General features: G+C 40.0%; 1 protein-coding gene across 12 annotated transcripts in view; it reads left to right on the top strand.

Annotated features, from left to right (window-relative positions):
• The window catches only part of RBFOX1 (RNA binding fox-1 homolog 1), a 2,406,891-nt gene that overhangs the window by 598,165 nt on the left and 1,783,210 nt on the right, over positions 1 to 25,516 (top strand). The gene's annotated exons all lie outside the window — the stretch shown is intronic.

Below are 25,516 nucleotides of genomic sequence, written 5' to 3'. Positions count from 1 at the left end.
TTTCATGGTTTGTTACTATAATTGAGTGTTACCCCATCATTCTCACCTTATTTTTTTCTAGATATTTCAACTCACAAGCCACACAGGTTCACCTTTATTCGTGAGATTCCATTCAGTCCCTAAGTGCAATGACATCCTTAATATTAGTTGAGTATGCTCATTCTATATAGAATATGTAAACTGTTAATAACTTGTGCATCTGAAAAGCAAGGTGGGTCCACTGGGTTACTTTAACACTTATGAATCAGTGAATGACAGTTTAACATCTATTTGCTTTTTGTTTCAGAAAGAGGGAAAGGGAGAATCTCCTGAAGTATGCCAAATTTCTGAAAGGTTCTTCTGTATCCAGACCTTTTCTATCTCTCTGCATAGTAGAAGTTTCACTCAGTGAGACTGCACCCCCAGTTCCCACCCCTCTGAAAATGTTAATATTGGCAGCTGACAAGTTGTTCAACTCTAGCACTAACATTAATGTGACAGACAAGCCTGCCATGCTAACAAAAAGTTTATAAGAGTCATACAGTCCTTGTGTAAAGGAGAGGTCTCTTTTTTTAAAATAGAACACAAAGTATGACGGCACATCTAAGTAGGAAGGATTCGTCAACATCTCTAACTAAATACATGACACCTGGTGAATTAAAGCATTTTGTTTTAGCACTGCCATCCTAGAATACTCCATAATCCTAAGAGTCCAAAGTGTGAATTGATTCCAAGAACCTTGATATCCAACTAAGGATGTGTGGGGGTAATAAACAAAAGCTTCTGTGAAAGGCCTCTGTGGATTAGGCAGCTCTGTTAATAATGCATAACTAGGACCAAATTATATCCAGATTTCTAGATTTTTATTTTGAAGAAACCCAAGTGTTTGTACCCAAGTTATGAGAGTATTTGGTTTTAAGAAGCTTATTGTTTTAAAAGTATGCTTCAAAAATATGTTTATTTTTGCACTAAAAGATATATAATTACTCACAGCAAGTACAATGAAACTCTATAAAGCCTAAACTCTTCAAAGACTAATGTGCTTAAAACTTTATGCACTGGGAGTAGTCCCATTGACTTCAAGTACTGGGGCCTTAGAGAGAAGTTTGGCCAGAACCTCCACTACTACTACTATAAATTGACATAGTTTCATTGAAGCTGCAGTTTTGTGCGGTTATGGTTTAAACAGGAATAGTAGTGTAACCAAAGAAGGAATTTGTACTTTGCTGTATGTTCAGAGAATTTGAAACATTTTCAAATAAAAATATTTCAGCTTTTCAGGTGTTTGGTTTTTCAACAACAAAAAAATTTCCACCAAAAGTATAGATATTTCGTGAAAAAATTTGAATAAAAAACCCACGTTTCCTTCAAAAAGGTTTCAGTAGGACATTTTTTTTATCACCCCTACTAATTACCATTGCATAGACCTCATTCTACATTGCTCTGCACAGTCATTTTCCTCAGTGCAAATTGCATCAAAAGTGGATGTTAAATGTGATCATTCTGATATGGTAATGTTTGGCACTCACTTTGCACTGGTGTAAATGACTAAACAAGGTGCAGGGAAATAGAAAGTGAATCGTCATATGTCTCCCTCAAATATTCTCACCATCTTTGTACTTAATGAGAATTAGAGGTGGCTTTTAAACACTCCAGCACTTGGAGGTGTTTGGGATTTTGATTCAAGTACATGAAGATGAGGAGGAAAATAAAAGTGAATGGACATATTGTACTTGGTTTTTTTAACAGTTTGTTCAGAGCCAAGTGTTGGAGGTTGCCATCTTGACTTCCATTGATTCGAAGCTCAGAAGGGAGGGCTATGATCACATAATCTGACCTCTTACATAACACAGGCCATAGAACATCCCCAAAACAATTCCTGTTTGGACTATAGCATATCTTTTAGGAAAAAAAACCTTTCCTGTTTTTAAAATTGCCAGTGATGCAGAATCTACCACTTCCCTTGGAAAATTTTTCCAAAAGTTTATTCTCGTTGTTCAAAATGTGTGCCTTTTTTCCCGTCTGAATTTGTTCAGATTGCGGTATTTGATTCCAATCCATTAATCATCCTCATGGCTCTTCTCAAATAATCATTTCAGATCATGTCATTTAAGACACTAAGCATTATGAGATCCTTATGGAAGAGACTGAAAATCTAGGGTCAGCCCTCTTGAGAGACCACCTTTCACCATAGCTGTGATGAGAAGAGAGGTTTATAGTACAATCCCTTCAGTATAATGCTGAGGGACCGGCTAACAGAGAGTTGTCAATAAGGGCCCTGGGGATGTGGAATACTCTCCTGTTACTGGTCTTAAATAAGTCACACTTGTCAACTTTCAGGATACACTGTGTTTCAAGACAGCTCTTTATCTGTATATATGTAGATAGTAGCGCTGGTTGGAAATTTTTGAAATGTTTTTTTCAATAGCAAATATGGGTTCTGCAAAATTTAAATTCCCTGTGGGAAAGTTTCAACTTTGCTGATTTTTTATTTTATTTTATTTTATTGGGAAAATTGAAACAAAATGTTGTGTATTGTATCAGCTTGAATTATAACATTTTGGTTGGTCAGACTGAGTGAGTTGTTTGACATTAATTTGTGTCTGCGTGAGCTGACACAGAGCATCATGGGCACTATAGTCTGTATGCCTCATACCCGCAACCACCCCTATGGTCTAGGGTCTCTGGTTGGACTTCATCTCCCAGGATGCACCCTGGAATCCCCTCTGACTGAATCGCCACAGTGTATCACGAGTGTCTTATGACCAGGTGTTTCGGAGTATATGTAGTCCAGCTGAGGAGCCCAGCCTATTGAGGAGAATCGGGCATGCAGCACCTAAACTACAATTCTGATAAGGCAGACTCAATTCAATGTTGAACCAAGCCTAAATGAAATAGTTCAATTCAGTTTGATGGATAAAAAAAAAAATTGGGACTCTCACAATATTCTGTTTCAATTGAAAATGTCAAAATAAAAGAATGACATTTCCAGGTCAAATATTTTTGAGCTTCCCATTCATAAAAGAAAATTCAATATTTTGACATTTCCCCGCCAAACTGGGACTATAATACATGTGGAAATATCAGCAATTTCCATTGGATGGGAATTCTGATTTTTCTATAAGCTCTATTAACTAGGTAATAGATCAAATGCCAATAGATGAAACTGAAGAACACATAGCTTAATCCTGGGTTTAGTAGGTCAAATAGAATTTCTTGTACGTTACAAATGACCTCCTATGGGCAACTATTTACATCTGCTCTTATCATACTTGTAAGGTCTGTGTGTTCTCTGATGTATTGGGGTATTAGTACATTATATTAAGAGCTGCTGCAAGGTGAAAGGGGTGAGACTGATTGACATATGTGTTTTGACTTTGTAATTGTAAATTATTGGTAGGGTGAAAATACCCTTAATAAATTGTAAGAAAATATATAAACGTTCTTTAGTCCCTGGTTTAACAGTCCTATAGCCTGTTTTAACTATCGTAAGTAGAGCCATAATATTTAAACTATATATATTAATTGTACTGGTTTATTATTTGTTGAATTGGGCTCTCACATTGCTATCTAGTGGCACAGATTATATAATTTTAAATCACTTTTCAATTTCATTACATCCACCAGCAGGAGACTCAGACATGCCAAGTGTAATTAAAATTTTAAAAAACCATTTCACGGATAATTAATAGTGAGAAACATTTCTTTTCCGGGAACTTATACACTCTGGGCTGAGCAAAACTAGGTGCTTTTTTTTTCCTTAAAAAAAAAAAAAAAAAAAAGCTCGTGTGTTTGAGTTTTGGGTTGGACCTTCTTCCCTATTTTATTGCAGATTTTTGTTGATGGATAAGACTACTGATTTTATATACAATGACTCCATGGAATTAATAATTGTTTGGTCTCCTGAGGTTGCAGTATACTGCAGGAATAATTTATTATTATCAGTAATATTTATTAAGCAAGTTAGAGACTGCAAACAAGGCTGAAATACTGCAATGAGCCCTGCACAGGCAGAGCTTTGCACCTGCTGGACCTTACTGAAGGATCAAGACGAAAGAAATAAAATCCTTACTTTGTACAAGAATAGATTTTTCCAAGATATTTCTCTCTGAGCTCAGTTACTGTGGATTTTGGTCTGTACAGCAACTGCATTGGTGGTGGGTCTGAGGATCTCCTAGTAAAGAATGAAGATCAGTTGTGAGCAATAACCTTTTTAGGACTGACACTTTCCTTCAATAACATGAATCATGAAGTGTTGACACTGCTGTTGTCTCTACTCCTTTCTTTCTGAGAGTAGTACTGGCCAACTACTGGGGTCTGTCATGCAGAGATTCCTAAGGGATCCATTCTGTCATACCTCCTCTTCATTGTACTGTAAGGAGTAGGAATGAGAAGGGCAGGGTTGCGGTTCGCAGATAACTCCCACTTCCTATATTCCCATGTCATCTGACTCATTCAGTGGGGTTGAGTGACATTAGGTGGCAATCTTGTATGGCACATGCTGAATCCTGCACCCACAGACACCTATTAAAGTCAGTGAGGTTCTGCACAAGTGCAGCATTCTACCCATGTGCAATGCACTGTAGGATCAGGGCTTTGCTTCGTATCTAACATAGAGTGAGTCATGAATGGGGACTAGCTGCCTGGCATTGTCTGGACAATGCTTATAGGGTGTGGGAAGAAACCAGAGGAACTCTTCATTATTTTGGTTTCTTTGACTGCTGGAGCATGCCTGCCATTTGTACCTGAGGGTGTTGTATGGTCCCCAATCACTTCTGGATAGCCTAATAGCATCAGCAGTCAACACTGAACAGCATTCTGCACTTGCAACATTTTTATATGAATACAGACATCACTTCAGTAATCCATGCCATGGACACTTGGAGGCTGGATATCTACAATGTGCTGTACGTGGCACTACACCTGAAGACCATTCAGAAAATTCAGTGAGGTTTGATTTAAGATTTAAACATTTAAGCATGTGCTTAAACCCATCTTTATTCAGTGAAGCACTTAATTGAATTAAAAATGTAAAGGGACTTGAACGTTAGGCACATGTCAAGTGCTCTGTTGTACTGGGATCTTACTCCAGAATGCAGATGCCGAATTACTTGAGACTTGTCTACACTAGGAAAATTACTCATTGCTGACAACAGCAGCTGCTGCACCAAAGCTAAAAACATCTTACTGTAAGTTTAGATAATAACAAAGAATGTTCAGCATCATAGCTAAAGCCTGCTCTTAATGGATTAAAGAGAAATTCTTTATTGCACAGAATGGCATTTGCTTGAAACATTCTGAACAACCAGCTTGGCAAGATCTTCATACACTGTTAGCTAATCAAAGACAGATTGCAGTCAGGAACCATATATAAATTTATTAAGGAAATTAATAGACCATTTAAATTTTACTAGAATTAGGCTAAGATACAATAAGCATTTGTTCCAGCAGACATTCATTAGTTGTAACAGTGACCTCCAGTCTGGGTGTATAATGAGAAATTGACATCTAGATTAGAACTGAGACAATCATGGTAATAATATGAATCTGAATCATTAGGGAAAAAGACTAAATATTATACTTATGTCAGTTTTTATTTCTCATATTATTTCTTATGAGTAGATTATGGACTGTAGTGTTAGATTTTTAGTTCTATGTTTGTCACAGCTGGTCATTTCTGCTTCTTCCCTCTTCCATAAACTTCCATATTCTTTGGATTACATCGTCTCTTTGGTTAGTGATGGGCAAACTTCATTGGCTTGGTTCAGACTAAAGGATCTAAAAGTACGTTTGCCCAAATATTAGCAATCTTCCTACTCAGGAATCTTGTGGAAACAGGCTCTCCAGAAAGGTTTCCAGTACATCCTTGTCTGATTTCATATGAGTTAAGGATTCCTAAGATAATTGCCTTTCTCTCTCTGACATTTTGATACTTTTTTTTATTATCTCATTTTTGAAAACCTTCAGAGAGGTTCTGTTTGGGTTTGGTTCTAGACTGAGGCTAAAAATTGGGTCATTTTTATTTGAACTACATTGATGATTTTATTGTTAATAAGTACATGCTATTCTTATTAATTCAACTCAGAGTAATATTCACTACTTTAAAGAAGATTATATCCTCAAAGATGAATTTTTTACAGTGTTGCCTCTAATAACAAGACACGGGAAAGATCAGCACTGAATTTAATTCAGTATAGGACTATGTGTTATAAATCTACAAAAGAGATTAACTTTTGGACATCTGAAAACAAGATAATCTAGATAAAACTCTTCTTTGGTGCCCTTTGTAAAATGTATGCAATGCTAAATTTACATGCCATAACTTTTATAAATAATTTCACAAATGGTATTGGTTTTGTTAATGCATCATCTTAGGAAAAGTATAGGAATTAATAGTGTTCCAAATAATGTGTGTGCCTCTCATTAAATATAAAATAGGCTGCATGGCCAAATGGACACCTCTCTCTAAATTTTTATCTGCATTTCTAGATGGTTTAACAAAGTAGTAATAATTTGTCCATTGTTGCAGGAAAGTGTAATATCATTTTACTTTGCTTGCAACTAAAGCCATCGAATTGCCACTACAATTTAATCTTGTGGATCCTCTTGTCCATTTCATCCTGGTAAGAGCTAAGTTGAATCCTTGGTGACAGCCAAAAGTAGCTACCAAGCTGTTTCATGGTTTGCATGAAATAAGCTGGTGGTCCCCGTCATTGTGAGCACCAAATTGCTTGTACCTATTAGAGGAAAGTGCTTAGCGCAGGTGGTCATTCATTAGGGGGTCTGGTTCCCAGATAAACCCGGAACTGGAAGCCGATAAGGAAAAGCATCTTCTAATGAAGGTGGGGAATAGGGTTGGTGCTCCTAATGTCAGGCACAGTGGGAAAACTCTTCCCTAACCCCTTAACCCTCATACAAAAGGGACCTCAGCAATGGTGTTAGGACCAGGTTAATGGGGTGGAAGGGTTGATAGCAACCCTTTACCAGTTGTAGTGGATTAACAATGAAGGATGACCTGCCCTAGATGAGGGTTGGAGCTTTTTTTTGCAAGATAACCCCCAGATGTGTCACTTAATATAGTTGAGGCTTAGTTAAACCATGTTCCTGGTGTCTTGTCTTGTCCTCTTGTGGTGTCTGGGACAATGAGCTGGTGGTCACAGTCATCGTGGGCAGATGCCTAACACTCAGTATTGGTATTGAGTGACATCTCTTGGACATTGTCAAGGTTCCTCCCCCACTCTGAACTCTAGGGTACAGATGTGGGGACCTGCATGAAAAACCTCCTAAGCTTATCTTTACCAGCTTAGGTCAAAACTTCCCCAAGGTACAAAATATTCCACCCTTTTGTCCTTGGATTGGCCGCTACCACCACCAAACAAATACTGGTTACTGGGGAAGAGCTGTTTGGGCACGTCTTTCCCCCCAAAATACTTCCCAAAACCTTGCACCCCACTTCCTGGACAAGGTTTGGTAAAAAGCCTCACCAATTTGCCTAGGTGACTACAGACCCAGACCCTTGGATCTTAAGAACAATGAACAATCCTCCCAACACTTGCACCCCCCCTTTCCAGGGAAATGTTGGATAAAAAGCCTCACCAATTTGCATAGGTGACCACAGACCCAAACCCTTGGATCTGAGAACAATGAAAAAGCATTCAGTTTTCTTACAAAAAGACTTTTAATAGAAATAGAAGTAAATAGAAAAAAAAAAAATCCCCCCTGTAAAGTCAGGATGGTAGATACCTTACAGGGTAATTAGATTCAAAACATAGAGAACCCCTCTAGGCAAAAACCTTAAGTTACAAAAAAGATACACAGACAGAAATAGTTATTCTATTCAGCATAATTCTTTTCTCAGCCATTTAAAGAAATCATAATCTAACACATACCTAGCTAGATTACTTACTAAAAGTTCTAAGGCTTCATTCCTGGTCTATCCCCGGCAAAGACAAAATATAGACAGACCCACATACCCTTTGTTTCTCTCCCTCCTCCCAGCTTTTTAAAGTATCTTGTTTCCTCATTGGTCATTTTGGTCAGGTGCCAGTGAGGTTACCTTTAGCTTCTTAACCCTTTACAGGTGAGAAGAGATTTCCTCTGGCCAGGAGGGATTTTAAAGGGGTTTACCCTTCCCTTTATATTTATGACAGACATTCTCAATATAGCTGGAGTTGAATGATCATTGTGATTGAACACGACTACACATGTTCCCTGCTGATGAAGAGTGAGGTATATTGGCAAGGCAATAAGGTCAAGCTTGTGCTGCTGCCTGTCCTCTATTTAAGGAGGACTTCGTTCTCCAGGGCTGTCAGGCTGACACTTTCCAGAAGCACTAAATTCACGCCAAAACCCAAAGTGTTTGTTATGAATATATGGAGAAAAGCAACTAAAATGGTGACTATGTAAGATATTGTGCCTCTTCCAACCAACCCTCAAGCGAGGACTGTAAGGGTAGCATCACATAGTGGTCAGGGCTCAGACCCATGACTTGCAGAGGGTTGTTGGTAGGGAAACCTGGGCCCACCCGCTCCACTGGGCTCTGATCCAGGGCCCTTTGAGTGTTTATCAGTGATCTGATAGCTGGGGCTGCTTAACTCTGCCCTCCTTGGGCCACTTCCTATCATCTCCCCCGCGATTGTCCCAAAGTCACTGTCTGAGTTAAAGCGGCGTGAAGCGTGACTGCTCACTACAAGGCCCTTTCTGGTGGCTGTGTATAGTGAGATTGCTCTCTTTCTCTCTCAGGTGGCAACTGCCTCCTCCCACTGCATGACCCACTCTCCTGGGCCTCCTCATTCGTAGGGCTTTCCCCTGCGGGGATGGTCCAAACAGCAATAAAATGGAATTACTAAAGTCCATAGTTGATATGGGGGGCTGGGGGGAGAGGGGAATTCTTCTCTCTCAGGGGGTGTCTGCAGTAAGCTCTCCCTTCCCTCAGGGAGGGACCTTTGGGCAGTTGTCATAGGGAGAGAGTCAGCTTTTCCCTCAGCTCTTCTTTGCTGGAGCTGCAGGTTGCAGGTTTGCTCTCTTCCCTGGTCGGCCACCAAATGAGTTGCTCCCCTGTCTTTCAACTCCTCCTCCAGCTCATGCATTTTCTATAGATGTGCTGGGGTGGGCCTGGCTGAGCCCAGAGGAGTTCCTTAACCCCTTGTTGCCCAGTGGGGAGGGGGGTGTACACCCCATCACAGGGCCCCATCCCTTTTCTAGGTTTCCTTACATTTTGCTCTGGAATATAACCTGAGTATGTGTAAAACTCAGTAAGGCAGAGTTCTATAAACTTTTGAGCAATCATATCCTTAAAAGAATTATGTTAATATCACTTCTACCACCTCAGAGGGTGATGAAAGAAAAGCATTTGAACACCTGAACATGTATAATTTAAATGAAATAAAAACACAATGTGAGTTCTAAGTAACAAAATTAGCATTACTAATTTATATATGTATAATTTAAGTGCTACAAGTGGATTAAAGTATTGGGATAAATAGCAGACACCACATGTACTCAAATATTTACCTGACAGCAACTTCAGATGCTCCCCATCCTTATATGTTGCACAATTCAAATTGGGAGGAAAAGAGCAGGCAGCAGGTGGACTTCTGAGAGCTGTAAAGAGAACCAACTTGTTTTTGTTTTATTAATCTATCATGAAGAAGTAAAATACAAAATGCACCAAACTAAAGTAATCAGAATGCTTTTGCTGGATGGAGTAGAGACTAGAATGCTTGTGTTAAGGGCTACAGTGTCATATGATGACTTTTTGATGAAGACAAAATAAGTTATAAATAACAAGAAGTACAGAAAGCTCCTTTGCTCCTACAGGAAGGCCTCAAGGTTACTAAGCGCATGTGTGACATAAATGCAGTAGAGCATTTTAATTAGATTCCTTCACCGGAACTCCTGACCTTCTGTGTAGCACATTAATGTATTTTACTAATTATAAATGCAATTAAAAAGTACTGAAATAAAATTAGGCTGATCTATCTAATTTACATTAAGCACTTTCAAATTATGCAGATTTTCAAGTCTTTTTTTTTTCCAGTTTGTGTTTCAGGGTAAAATTGTCTGCATTAAAACAGCTGGAAAACAACCTTGTAGGAAAACAAATTTCTTTTCTGTGATTATTCACAGTGTGTGAGTTAATTTTCTAGGCAGTAATATACTTAGCTATCATTAGGATAGTGACTCATACAATAGTACCCATATGTGCAATGGATGCAGTGATGGTTGAATAGTGGGTGAGCATTTCTCAATTTTTACTGATGGGAACAGGGGTCAAAGGCTAACTAGGAAAGAAATACAGATGATGGTCAAAAACAGTTGAGATGTATAAACAATGAAGAAACAGCAAAAGCAGTCTGTGAATCATTCAGTCAAACCATCTGGTGTATTTAGCCAGCAGACCAGATGGGGTTATCTCTGTTATGTACATTATTTTGATACTACTAAAAAAAGAACTTCTCACATGAGAATCTAGAGAGGGACAAATAAAATGTGATTCTTCTTTATTATTATTGGTTATTGGAGAGCAGCTAAAAGTGTGGTAGGCACTGGACAGAGTGTATAGAAAGCACAATCCTTGCCCTGAAGAACGCAAGATCTAATTTCAGATGTGATGCAGTAATTGGGAGTAACACAAAGTACAGAATCTAGTGTAGGGAGGACCAGGTTTAGTGTAGTACAATCATGTAAAGAGCTGCTCAAAACTTTTTTTCTGAAACATTTTTTTGGTGAAAAATGTCTTTTCCACCTAAATGAATTTTTTTCATTTTGGTCAAAAAATTCTTTCTTTTTTCAACAAAAAAGCAAAATCTAAAAGTTTGGGTTTTGTTTTTTTTCCTTTAAGGAGGAAATTAAAAACACTGAAAAGAGGGGAGGTAAATGAAACACCAAAACCTGAAAATGTTACAGTCTTAGAACATTTAAAACAACCACAAATGTTCTGGTTTTCATTTAATCAAAAAACAAAACAAAAATTGGTATCGAGAAATACCATTTTCCAATCACTCTAATCATGTGGTTACCCTTTTGGACATTTGTCCATACTGATGAGAAATAAGAAGTATCTTCATGATCTTCTATAATGGCGGTTATTTTTAAATTTAAAAGCGGTGCAGGCTTAAATTGAATGGGAAGAGAATATGAGTTAATTTGGCTGTGATAACCACAGGAAAGGCCAATATTTTGGAGCATATCTAATTGCTTGAAATGTAGAAAGTTCGTCCTTTCACTCATCCAAGACTGGACTCAGCAAGCCCTACATAACAAATCCCATTAACTTCCCTGGGAGTTCCCAACCTGGAGTGGGCACAATCCAGCAATTGGTTCACTCAGTCTGGACAGGATGTGATAGCAGTGTTCCACCTGCACACATCAAATTGCAGTACAGATGTCATGGAAGCTTTATGGACCAACACTTTTTCACTGGAAGTATGAGTGCCCATCCTGCAAAGACTAACTTACGTGGTTAACTTCAGACAGAATAAATTGTCCCATTGAAGTAATTTGAACTGCTGCTAGTGAATAAACTTAAGCACAATCAAAAGATTTTCCTGAATCTGGATCACAGTGAACTGTTTGCCTGAGTTCCAACTAGGAACTTCAAAGACGAAGAGTATCCCACCTCTTGCTTAGAAGTAGGATTATGCAAAAATAGAAAATATTTTCCCCATTTTTGTTTTGAGCTATTTGGTTGTCCAAATTTTTTTCATAAAATTTTCATATAATGGCACTTAGCAAACTGAAATATGCGTTTTCCACTGAGAAAACTGGTCTTTCTCTGCATGCAAAATTTGAGTGACAATGGCTCTATTTTAAAATACATTTTAAATAAAGAAAATTACAGTAAATTTCCAAAAAATCACTTTTTTAAAAAACTCATCCAGCAACAAAATGTGAACACTTCAAGTTCCAAAGTTTTTATATGTAGTTGTGAAAATATCAGAGTTCTAGCTAGCATGCTCATTTTTATTGTTGCAGTCTATGCTCTTGCTTGAGAGAGAGAGTATAAAATAAATACCCTAGATCAGGGGTGGGCAAACTTTTTGGTCTGAGGGCCACATTGGGGAATAGAAATTGTATTGTGGACCATGAATGCTCACAAAATTGGGGTTGGGGTGTGGGAGGGGTTGAGGGCTCTGGTTGGGGGTGTGGGCTCTGGGGTGGGGCTGGGGATCTATTTGCTGAGATCAGAGGTTTGGGGTGCAGAAGGGTGCTCTGGGCTAGGATCAAAGGGTTTGAAGAGTGGGAGGGGGATCAGGGCTGGAGCAGGGGGTTGGGGCGTGGGGAGAGGCTCAGGGGTGCAGGCTCCAAGTGGCACTTACCTCAAGCAGCTCACAGAAGCAGTGGCATGTCCTTCCTCTGGCTCCTATGCGGAGACGCAGCCAGCAGGCTCTGCACGCTGCCCCAGCTGCAGGCACCGCCCCTGCAGCTCCCATTGGAGCGCTTAGGGGCTGGAACTGGGCCATGCTGCGGCTCATGCCGCAACTTCTGGGAGCTGCCTGGTGTGGCCCCCGACCTTATGCCCCAGCTGGAGCGCTGGATTGGGGCCAAGCCATGTGGTGCGGCCCAGACCCTACACCCCGGCCAGAGCGGGGCCAAGCCCTAGACCACGCTCCCCAGCAGGAGCTCACAGGCAGGCTTAAAACTGCTCGCGGGCCAGATGTGGCCCGTGGGCCGTAGTTTACCCACCCCTGCCCTAGACTGAATTACCAAGCTATAGGAATATTGGAATGGCTCTAATGCATCCAAGTCTCTGAGGCCCTAATTCAGCAGTGCATACCTGTTCAACAAAGTACATAAGTACATGGTTAGTCCTATTGAAGTACTACGTTTTAAATAGATGCTTAAGTACTTTTCCAAATAGGGATGGATTTAGGCATATGCTTAAATGCTTTGCTGTATAGAGGTCTTTAACATTAAAGGGAAAAGCACACGTGAATAGTGAGGGAATACATCTTAGCAACTGGAGCCACAGGAGTTGCTGAAATATTCCAGGGAGCAAAATCAATCAGTCTTCGCTGAGAATAAAAAACAAGGCTTAGAGGCTTTATGCTAGTGTGAAAGGCTGAGAAAGGAAAAGAGGAGGAGTAAGAACAGAGCAGAAACAATCACTTTAAAGAACATTTTTAAATATTTCTCCTCCTTTAGTAAATTACAGTTAAATGTTGATCAGAGCTAAATCCTGCAGTTCTTGGCACAGCAGCTACAATTCTATATAGTACAACGTGCAGTCAGAGAGAAAAGAAAAACCAAGATCTGTCCTCTTCCACACGGGTTAATGAAAAAGAGCTTACTGTTCCTGTTGCAGTCAATGTTGAATTGACTCCTGAAGATAAGGGCATTATGGCATTTAAATACACCAAATAGGCTCTCTTTAAAAAACAAATGCTACTGTTTTGTACTTGGCGCCTCATGTGCAAAAGCTCTGAAAGCACTTTGCAAAACAATAACTTATATACTGTACCAGTAGGGCAGCAACTCTACGGGGAAATATGACAGGCAAAGTGCTCTGAGTAATAACTCGCACCAGCCTTTCTAATAGACTCTTTTAGTGAGGAAGGGAATACTGGCCAAGACCCTGGGGTTATCCTGATCACTTACTTTTAAAAGAGATGTATGATCATTAACTCCTACCTGGTAGAGAGGCAGAAAGAAACTTAACAACTTATCTGAAGAGGAGCATTGGCACTAGAGTGAGATAGCCATGGCTCTTAAGGGTCCTGTCCATAGCAGGTGTAAACCAGCTTAGCTCCTTTGTCTTTAGTGATGTTACATCAATTTACATCATCTGAAGAGGTGCCCAGCAATCTCTTAGGGTCTGCTCCAGCAAAACACTGGAGCATGTGCTTAGTTATAGTCAATGGCACTATTCATGTGCTTTAAATTAAGCATATGTGTAAGTACTTGGCTTGAAAGGGGGCTTAGTCCAGATATGATGGTGCTGTAAGCTGAGATCCAATGACAAGACTAGCATAGGCATTGAAGTATTTTGTTGTTGCTGGCCAGTGAAACTGTTGCAGAAGGTTGCCTTGTTTCTTACCGCTTCTTGTATAAAGGGCTCCAAGATTGCACTGAAAAGAGATATGTTTTGTTTGTTTCCATTTATCAGTGTGTGGGCAAGATGGATAAACATCTCTAGAGTACTTCTTTCCTGCCCAACACCTTTTCCTTACTCTATGGAGTGAATGAAAAAGTCAGGAGACAGGTCATAGAATCATAAAGATTAGGGTTGGAAGAGACCTTAGGAGGTCATTTAGTCTAACCCCCTGCTCAAAGCAGGACCAACACCAACTAAATCATCCCAGCCAGGACTTTGTCAAACTGGGCCTTAAAAACCAGTAAGGATGGAGGTTCCACCATTTCCCTAGGTAACCCATTCCAGTGCTTCACCACCCTCCTAGTGAAATAGTGTTTCTTAATATCCAACCTAGACCTCCCCCACTGCAACTTGAGACCATTTCTCCTTGCTCTGTCATCTGCCACCACTGAGAATAGCTGAGCTCCATCCTCTTTGGAAACCCCCTTCAGGTAGTTGAAGACTGCTATCAAATCCCCCCTCATGCTTCTCTTCTGCAGACTAAACAAGCCCAGTTCCCTCAGCCTCTCCTCGTAAGTCATGTGCCCCAGTCCCCTGATCATTTCTGTTGCCCTCCGCTGGACTCTCTCCAATTTGTCCACATCCTTTGTGTAGTGGGGGGCCCAAAACTGGACGCAGTACTCCAGATGTGGCCTCACTAGTGCCGAATAGAGGGGAATAATCACTTCCCTCGATCTGCTGGCCATGCTCCTACTAATGCAGCCCAGTATGCCATTAGCCTTCTTGGCAACAAGGGCACACTGCTGACTCATGTCCAGCTTCTCATCCATTCTAATCCCGAGGTCCTTTTCTGAAGAACTGCCACTTAGACAGTCGGTCCCTAGTCCGTAGCGGTGCATGGGATTCTTTCGTCCTAAGTGCAGGACTCTGCACTTCTCCTTGTTGAACCTCATCAGATTTCTTTTGTCCCAATCCTCCAATTTGTCTAGGTCACTCTAGACCCTATCCCTCCAGTGTATCTACCTCTCCGCCAAGCTTAGTATCATCTGCGAACTTGCTGATGGTGCAATCCATCCCATCATCCCGATCATTAATAAAGATGTTGAACAAAACTCACCCCAGGACCAACCCCTGGGGTACTCTGCTTGATACCCTCTGCCAACTAGGCATCGAGCTGTTGATCACTACCTGTTGAGCCCGACAATCTAGCCAGCTTTCTATACATCTTATAGTCCAATCATCCAATCCATCCTTTTTTAACTTGCTGGCAAGAATACTGTATCAAAATCTTTGCTAAAGTCAAGATATATCACATCCACCACTTTCCCCATATCCACAGAGCCAGTTATCTCATCATAGAATGCAATCAAGTTGGTCAGGCATGATTTGCCCTTGGTGAATTCATGTTGACTGCACCTGATCACCTTCTTCTCCTCCACGTGCTTCAAAATGGTTTCCTGGAGGACCTGCTCCATGATTTTTGCAGGGACTGAGGTGAGGCTGACCGGTCTGTAGTTCCCCGGGTTCTCCTTCTTCCCTTTTTTAAAGATGGGCGCTATATTTGCCTTTTTCCAATTGTCTGGAACCTGCCCTGATTGGCACGAGTTTTCAAAGATAAGTCACCTAACTATAATTACAAAGGTGAGCTTTCTTATGGCACTAACTGCAGTTTAATGGTTAGACAAGGGCTCTGTGAATCAGGACTTCTAAATTCTATTCCTAGCTCTGCCACTGACTTGCTGTGTGACATCGGGCAAGTCACTTAAGCTCCGCATGTCTCACTTACCTCAGATGTATAATCCTCAAAAGAATACCACCTCCTCTTCACCTCTGTAATTAATATCCATGAATATAAGCATATATTATGCTTTGAGATATAGAGGAAGAGTTTCCTGCCCTAAAGAATATACAGCCTAACACAGCTGACACAAAGGGTAGATCAATGGTTTGGAGAGGTTATAATGAGATCTGTTGTTATTAAGGGCCCTGATCCTGCAAAGACTTAAACAATGCTTATCTTTACATATGGTGAGAAGTTCCTCTGTCTTCATATGGTGCACTGCTAAATGTTTTACACCTATGGAATAATGATAACCAAGATGTCATCTTATCCTTATTCCTGATTTCCATCATACTAGCCATTTTATGTGAAGTTAAGCAGGTGCCTACATCTTTGCAAAATTGGGTTCCAGCACAGGAAGGGTCATGGTTTGGAGGAATTTGAAGGAGAAAGTAAGAGATGTTGGCAGGCAAGTGATAAAGATTGTGTCACTACCAGAGAGGCTTCAGGATTCAATTATTAGTAAGATGTGAACACACTTTCCTCCCATGCTTTGTAAGGTAGTGACTGTTTTTGCAGCTTTATTTTAATGTTCATGTAACAGGAATAACTTTTGGAGAAGAGGATTTGAGAAATAACGAAGATGATGATTCCAATAGATGTGAAACATTTACCACTGAAATGAATAGAAGAGTACTATGTAAATATTCTGCATGTTGTTGACAACAGTAAATACTTAGGACTAGACTGTGACTAGCCCTAATGCAGCCTCACAAAGGAGCCCATCCCTCCTCCCGCATAGCTATCATCTTGAGCCTAAGTCCTACATGGAATAGATGTTCTGCAAGGCCACTTGCTCCCCATACAACCCCTGAGGAAATGGGTCACAAGAAGCTTTGGGAGCAGGCAGAGGCATGGCTCCACCCACCAGTCAGTGAGAAGAAATAAGCAGGTCCCTTTTCAGGGTAGCCATAAATTTATTTCCCCTTTGTGCAAGATGGGTGGGCTAGGAGGAGCAGACTTACCTCTGGTATGGTCAGCTTATGCAGCACCTCTTAGTCACCACTGGTACTTTTTACACACACACACACACACACACACACACACACACACACACACACACACACACACACCACTTTCCCAGGATCTGAAAGTGTAAAGAAATATCTTAATGTGGAGACTAACATCTCTAAACATGCAATGATGTCAGTTCTAGAATCATGATCATCTAATAAGGTGGATTCCCTCTTTCTTCCATCCTGTAAGCATATGTTACTATCTGCTATGGTCTGCTCTTAATAGGACCTTGTTTGTGACAGATAAATGTGGGTTTTTTGTAAGCAAGGGAAAACATGTGTCTAGCTTTTCCTTGCAGGCTGAGCTGAGTGTCAGTCTCCTTCTCACTTCTGTGATTGAGCCTCACTGTACCAGACACAAGCACTTAGCAGGTGTTTTCACCATGACATTAATAATAAGAATTGACACCTTCTAAATGAGGAATTCCTTGTTGTGCCTGATAGTACTGGTGGCTATTTGAGGAAATTGACAGCTTCTGAAACACACTCTTGCCATTACTGGCACTTCTCTGACAGAATTTTAATGGCTTACTATCATGAACATTTTTGCAGATGAAGTAGAAACTCATGAAATTTGCTGCTTTAACTCTTTTGAAAGTTAGTGGGGGAAACTGGTTGCATGGTGCAGCTCTCTGAATTTTTGTCCGTGATTTGGAAACTGCTTTTTCTTGTAAAAATAACCTATTCCCCTATCAAAACTAAAAGTTGGCAGTGGATTAGCTAAAAGGGTATGTTTTCAGCATGATATACCAGGATTGAGCCATACAACCCCCATTAACCTTACTGGAAACTATACACTTCAATCTCTGCTCATTTAGATGGAAATATCCCCTTACTGGTCAGAGATCCATTGCACTGTGTGTTAGTTGCTCTCTGTCTTATACTCGTGATGGGAATTACTATCATGACCCCCTATACCTTGGGATAGGAGGGAGGGGAAAGAGATAACATGAGGGACTGGGAAGAAATATCACATGAAAACAGTCTTAAAAAATAAACAACCGAATCATAACTCATGGGAAGATCCTATAGTATAGAATGTAATAGGGATGAAACCAAAAGGGTTCTTTGACTATTCAATAGAATTCTATAGAAATAATTTTAAAAAAACATACAGAAATTCTGTAGAGTTGAGATCCTTTCTAGAGAGTTTTATTTTAAAAAAACCCAAATAATTCTACAGCAGGAACATAATATTCTGTTATATTTTGATTTTCTACTGACTTTCCACAAGGGGAAGAAGCAAAACTGTGATTTGTATATATCACTAATTATAACATTTTTATAAAGTTATGAGTCCTGACATAAGCATAAAACACTAAAGGTGGGATTTTCAAAGGTGTTTTGAGGAGTTAACTGCTCATCTCCCACTGAATATCAATGGGAGTTGGAGCGTAACTCCCCTAGGCTTCTTCCATAAAACCACACTGCAAATCTCTACCAAGAGAGATCTCAGTTTGTTTAAGTGGAAAGAGTAGAGTTGCAATGAATAAGTAACAGCTTAATTCTATGTTGGCATCTCCTATTTCAAACCAGAGAAGGTGGAATGCATGCAATGGCACTGTGATGGAAGGAAAATATTTACGTGAAATCACACATACATTCAGAATTTAATTAGGATTTTAGGCCACATTATCTAGTGCAGACAATGAACGAGATGTAAGTTAAACAAATGATGTGTTGCCATAGGCATGGTTTCTGATAATTATACTTTGCCTAATTTAAAAAAAAAATCTCCTGCTCTTGTTTCTCAGCACTACAATCTGAAAGCTAATACAGTGAAACAAAATTCTTGTTTCCTAATACATCCCACTGCCAAAATTATAGCAACACTCATTTTGAAAGAAAAGTTATTTCTAATTACTTATTCTTCATGCCATAGATGAGTCATATGTTTCAGCTCAGCATGAGCATTCTGAACTATGTACCGGCCGTCACTGCTCCCTTTAACCTGCAAAGCTAGATAACTCCCGATTTATGCTAGTGTACCGGAGCTGAATTTTGCCTGCCTTTTTTTTTTTTTTTTTTTTTCAAAAGAGGAATGCTTCAGTAAAAGATGGTGCTTCACAGCATGGCCAGGACTAAATTAGTATGCAAGTTTGATATGGAAAAGGCTATCTGTCTGCCTTCCAGGTTAAATGGAAAAGTGATGGTTGTGAGAGAGAGATACAGGAAGCCTGGAATAACAGGCCCACTGCTCAGATGAATGAAGGTGCTAGTAAAAAGAAAACAAAAACACAAGCATAGTGAGACCTATTTGAAAACTGACTTTCTATCAGGGTTCATAGATGATGTGCATCACCATGGTATCTGAGTGCCGTGTTCTAATGTATGAGTATCTAATAGGTCAGAACATATTAGTTGAAGAGCAATTGAAATCCTGGGCCCCAGATGAACTTTTCCCATGGAAAAGCATATGTAAAGGGGCTCTGGAGAAGGAAATTCCTATCATAATCACCCTGTGGAGATTCCCTCACCCTATCCCATCAGGGTTTGTCTTTGCCCCCTGTGGAAAAGGCGGTAAGAGCCATCTTCAAACCTAGTGCCTTCACATTGGGTCTGTCCCTCTGCGTCCTCCTGGCACCCTGACAGTAAGTTTTAATCAGGACCACATCTTCCTGGTCACAACAGCCTCCCAGAATCCTCCTCATCTGCAGAGCTGGTTGGGGTGTAAAGTTATATGTGAAGGATAATACAGCAGGGGCTGTAGCATCTTTCACCTAATTTCCATGGCACAGGAGGCAAATGGAGAGAGGGCGTGGGGGTGTTTGTCTCTCTCTCTCTTGCTCCCAGCTGCACCCTTATCCATCCCAGTCTCTATTCTCCCCTCAGTGAGGGGACAATGCTGTGGAGGCAGCTTAGCTGCTTTTCCACATATAATACCCGACACCCCCATGGTGTGGAGTTGTCAGAAGCTCAATCTTGGCCCCTGTTCCATTAGGAATTCTTCTGAGGCAATAAATTTTCCTTCTTAAATAAAATGTGCAGTTCTATCCAAAGAGAAAATCTATGCTTGTTTTCATAAGTGCATACACTTTTTGGGTAAGCATGCTACTGTCCCTCCCTAAATGGCCAAGCAAGTGTTTCATTATTAGAAATGAGTGCTGATTACATGCACAAAACTTCAGAATACGTTGAATAGTAATCCTAGATAAAAAGAAAAGGAGTACTTGTGGCACCTTAGAGACTAACCAATTTATTTGAGCATAAGCTTTCGTGAGCTACAGCTCACTTGAAAGCTTATGCTCAAATAAATTGGTTAGTCTCTAAGGTGCCACAAGTACTCCTTTTCTTTTTGCGAATACAGACTAACACGGCTGTTACTCTGAATCCTAGATAACAAACATATAGGATTATATAATCATCATCATGTTCCCTTTATGCCTCTGGTGTTTAGGGCAGTGACACACCTCCTCCCCTTCTGTCTGTTTCAGGCAAGTCTTTCAATGGTTCCCCAGCTGTGCCCCAGGTTTCTCAACTCAGCTTCCACAGCTCTTCGCCATGTTATTTTCGGGTGACCTCATTTTCACTTGCCTTCAGATGTCCATCTTATTGCTACTCTGATGATGGAATCAGTTTCCATCTGAAGCACATGACCAACCATATCCAACGCCTCCTGGCAATGATGGTGCTCAGATCCTCTTGGCTGCACTGTGTCAATAGATCTTGGTTTGATATTGTTCTGGGCCAAAAGATACAGAGGATTTTTCTGAGGCAGGTTTGGAATGAAGACAGTTTGACCATGTCCTACTTTCTCATTCCCCAGCATTCTGCACTATAAAGTAATGTTGAAAGTATGCAGCTCTGATAAATCTTGAGTTTGGTTTTGGTGTTGTATTTTGATAATTTCCAGACTGTATTTAAGCTCCTGAAGGTGTTCATGGCTTTACTGATTTTGTTCCGGATATCCTGGCTTGTTCCACCATCCTGGCTGATGGTGCTGCCCAAGAATGTGAATGTTTCTACATTGGTGAGAACGTAATCCTCTATCCCTACCGGTGATGGTGAAGCAATATTAACAGTCATGATATCTGTTTTATTGCGGTTGATTTTCAGTCCAATTAGCTGGCTGAATGCATTGAGTTGAGTCGTTTTTTCTTGTATATGGTGTGGGTGTGTGATAGGAAAGAGAGATCATCTGAGAAGTCCAGGTCTTCAAGGGATGAGAAGGGTGTCCATTTAATGCCTCTAAGCATGTCTTCTGTTGTATGCTGCATTACCCAGTCAATGGCAATGGTGAAGAGGATTGCAGACATGACACACCCCTGGCATACTCCTGTTTTGACTTCAAAATTGAGCTCGCTGTGATCAATACTGCATGTAAAGTTGATTTAGAAGCTTTAGATGATGTTGATTATACGGAGAGGGATTCCATATGCTCGCAGAATATGCCACAGGCTGGTCCTGTGAATGCTATCAAAACCCTTCTCCAAGTCTATGAAGTTTATGTGCAGTTGCTGTTGCCATAATAAGCATTGTTCTATTATGTTTTGTAGCATGAAGATCTGGTATGTACATAGGATTACATATAACAAGCATATTACTAGTTTCCAGCCAGGCTACATGGGATTGTACAGCCTTAGATACTGTCCCCCAAAACGGATCACAATTTCATTCACACAGTAAATTAGGAACAGAGAATGCTTAATTATGTAGCATCTTATCACGGTAACCATAATAGAAGCAGTATTAAGTAAAAGAGGCAGTGGTTACATATTTAACATATTTTGGTTGGCTGCAAATTGTTATCAGCTCTGTGTTGTAGCGCTGACCTTTTAGTTTGGAGTCATTTGCAAGCTAGAGGCCAGTTGAACCAGAACAGAGAGGACCTTCTTTGAGCATCTTCCTATCCCACAGAAAAAGGCAGGTCATCTATCTCAGTGACAATTTGCCCCATGGCCTAAACCACACAAAAAGCCCACAGTGGGGTCACAGATCCATATCTGTAAAGGGGTCTGTGGCAGTGGGATGCACATTATCTTCCCAAACCCTATGAGATGTTAATGCAGCCTGAGGATCCAATGGTGCCACAGTACCAGAGAGCTTGAATAATTGGAACAGTAGGAAAAGAACTACCATTGTGCTGACCAAACGATAAAAAAAGTTTAGATACCTTTGTGCCTTTGTCTCCAATTTTTTTATGTTGCAAGCCCATTTCTGTGAACCTGGAGGCCTGTCGTTTCATTACAAAAAAGTTATCTTTGAACTGATACTACAAAAGTACCACTCATAGGTATAATCAGTACAGGTTATAGGCTTTGAATATTTAAATTTCCATTTCAATAGCAGTATCCTGGGACCTCATTTGGAAGCTGTGATTCTAGTTCTAATACGTCCTCTTGTGGATGATGTTTGATGGGATTTTAGCCTACTGGAAAATGAAATGCAGCAATATCTGGGACAAAGACATTTTCAGATACTTTCAGTTGCTTCCACTCAGCACATTTGCCAGCACTTCATTTATCTTGGGTGTTTAGTGCTTTTCTATCAGTTGCAAATTACTGCTACAGACTAATGGTACTTACTTTTGTTTAACCATGGCCACAATGGGTTAAGGACACATTAAATCATCTTCAAACTCTTCTTTGCAGTCATACAGAATATACAGAAATAACCAGAGCAGTGACATAAAATAACTTAATCCTGCACAGCTTTTTATATTGAACTAAGTCTTCAGTGTTTTACTACAAGACATTTTAGTGGTAGAACAGTGATAATGACAATGAAATCCCTTATGGAATTGCCCGGAGAGAACTCAAGGGGGGGGGATTATTTCCTTTTCTCATTAATAAATGTACACCTGTTTGTGGGAGGGGAGCTGCGGTATTTTTGCACTCCAAGAGTACAGGGGTTAAGAGATACTGTTATTCTGATGCAATTGGTATAGGAAGATGTTCTTTCTGAACAGTCCTTCAAATGCACTCACTTCCTCAGTGCCTCTCTCCTCACTAGATCTGAGAGCAATATTTGCAGTAAACCAGTTGTTCAACAAATTAATCCCATTTCAGTTTGAAAATTGCATGCAAACTTCAGTGTGTTTCAGTTTCCCCATTATTTGAAATTATTTGACAAATGGTTAATGTGAACATATTGCAGTCTGTGGCTCATTGACAAAAAAAACTGCCAGCATAATTTGTTATGCAGTGTGAGTACAAATCCATCTGGAACCTCTTGGTGTGCACTTGGGCCGCTAGCCTGAGCCCCTGCCTGTGTGTTACCCCAGCTACCCTGTTATTTTTAGCAGACTAGCTGAAGCAGCGCTATCATGTGTCTGTTTTCGTGCACTGGGAAGGACGATCCCAGCTGCAGTGAAGACATGCATGTAGACAATCATAATAGTATTCTTCACCAACTTGTTTCAGAGTAACAGCTGTGTTAGTCTGTATTCGCAAAAAGAAAAGGAGTACTTGTGGCACCTTAGAGACTAACCAATTTATTTGAGCATACGCTTTCGTGAGCTACAGCTGATGAAGTGAGCTGTAGCTCACGAAAGCTTATGCTCAAATAAATTGGTTAGTCTCTAAGGTGCCACAAGTACTCCTTTTCTTTTCACCAACTTGTGTGGAAGGTGAATGAGGCCTACCTCTAGTTGTAAGGAATCTTAACTGAAATGGGTACCCCAACATGTGATGTTTTAAAGGGGTCTGGTTTTTAGTCAGTTCAGCACTTTTGAAAATCATACCTCTTTAGGTGTCTCAAGTTGGGCACCCAGAAATGAGGCATCCAAAATCAATAGTCACTTTTGAAAATTTTGGCCCTTAAGTTTGGGAAAGACACACACAAGATCTAATATTTCTCCATCATTACCATGCTGTCAGCTTCATCTCATCCCAATATGTGTGATGCACTTCTTTCTTGGCCACTAATACATGAGTGAAACTGCAGCACAGAGATACTATTCACAATTAGTCATGATTAAGTAATATATGCGGGAAATTCCATAAATATTTGTTTGAATTAGAAAGTGAAATACAATTCATAGATTCCAAGGTCAGAAGGGACCATTGTGATCTTGTCTGACTTCCTCTATAACACAGGCATAAAACTTCCGCAAGATAATTCCTAGGCCAAGTCTTTTTGAAAAACATCCAGTTTTGATTTCAAAAATTGGCGATAGAGAATTATTCCAATGGTCAATTACCCTCACTGTCAAAAATGTATATCTTATTTCCAGTCTGAATGTATCTTGGTTCAACTTCCAGACACTGGATCATGTTATACCTTTCTCCACTAGGTTGGAGAGCTCAATATCAAATATTCATTCCTCATATAGATACTTACAGACTGTAATCAAGTCACCCCTTAACTTTATTTTTTGTTAGTCTAAATAGATTAAGCTCTTTGAGTCTCAATATAAGGCATATATTCTAATCCTTTGATCATTTTCATGACTGTTCTCTGAACCCTCTCCAGTTTATCAGCATCCCTCTTAAATTGTGGGCACCAAAACTGGACACAGTTTTCTAGCGGTGGTTGCATCAGTGCCAAATACAGAGGTAAAATAACCTCTCTACTCTTATTCAAGGTTCCACTGTTTATGCATCTCAGGATCACAAAAGTCCTTTTGGCTACAGAGTCACGTTGGGAGCTCGTGTTCACCTGATTATCCACCACAATCCCCAAATCTTTTTCAGAGTCACTGCTTCCCAGGATAGATTCTGCTATCCTGTAAGTATGGCCTCCAGACTTTTTCCTAGATGTAAAAATGTACATGTAGCCATATTAAAATGCATATTATTTGCTTTCATGCAGTTTAACAGGCTACCCACATCATTCTGAATCAGTGACCTGTCGTCTTCATTATTTACCATGCTCCCAATTTTTGTGTCATCTGCAAACTTTATCAGTGATTATTTTGTTTTCTTTCATGTCACTGATAAAAATGTTAAATAGGGTAGGACTGAGAACCAATCCCGGCAGGACCCCACTGAAAACATACCAGCTTGATGACAATTGTTTACAATTACATTTTGAGATCTATCAGTTAGCCAGTTTTAATCCATTTAATGTGTGCCAGTTAAATTTCATATCATTTTATGTTTCTAATCACAATGTCATGTGGTACCAAGTCAAACACCTCATAGAGTTCTAAGTATACTGCCTCAACACTATTACTTTTGTCCACCAAACTTGTAATTTCGTCAAAAAAGATATCAAGTTAGTTTGAGAGGATCTATTTTCTATAAGTCCATGTTGTTATGCATTAATTCATTAATTACATTATTCTCCTTTAATTCTTAATTGAATCACCTACTCCATTGTCTTGCCCGGGGTCAGTGTCAGGCTTAAAGGCCTATATTTGCCTAGGTCATCCCATTTATTCTCTTAAAAAAATTGGCACAACATTATCTTTCTTCCAGTCTCCTGGAACTTTCCCAGTACTTGAAGACGTATTGAAAATCAGCATAAAGGGACCAGCCAGCTCCTCAGCCACCTCTTTTAAAACCCTTGGATGCAAGATCTCTGGACAGCTGATTTAAAAATGTCTAAATGAGTAGCTTTTGTTTAACATTCTCTGGAAATACTAATGGAATGAAAAGTATCTTATCATCACCATATGATGAGACTATATAAGTTGTTTCCCTTCCAAATATAGAATTGAAATATTTATCGAACACTTCAGCCTTTTCTGCATTATTATTGATA

The sequence above is a fragment of the Natator depressus genome, chromosome 10 (genome assembly GCF_965152275.1).
Source record: "Natator depressus isolate rNatDep1 chromosome 10, rNatDep2.hap1, whole genome shotgun sequence".
NCBI classification, from domain to species: Eukaryota; Metazoa; Chordata; order Testudines; family Cheloniidae; genus Natator; species Natator depressus.
Note: the sequence above shows the minus strand (reverse complement) of the source record. Positions and strands in the feature narration are given on the sequence as shown.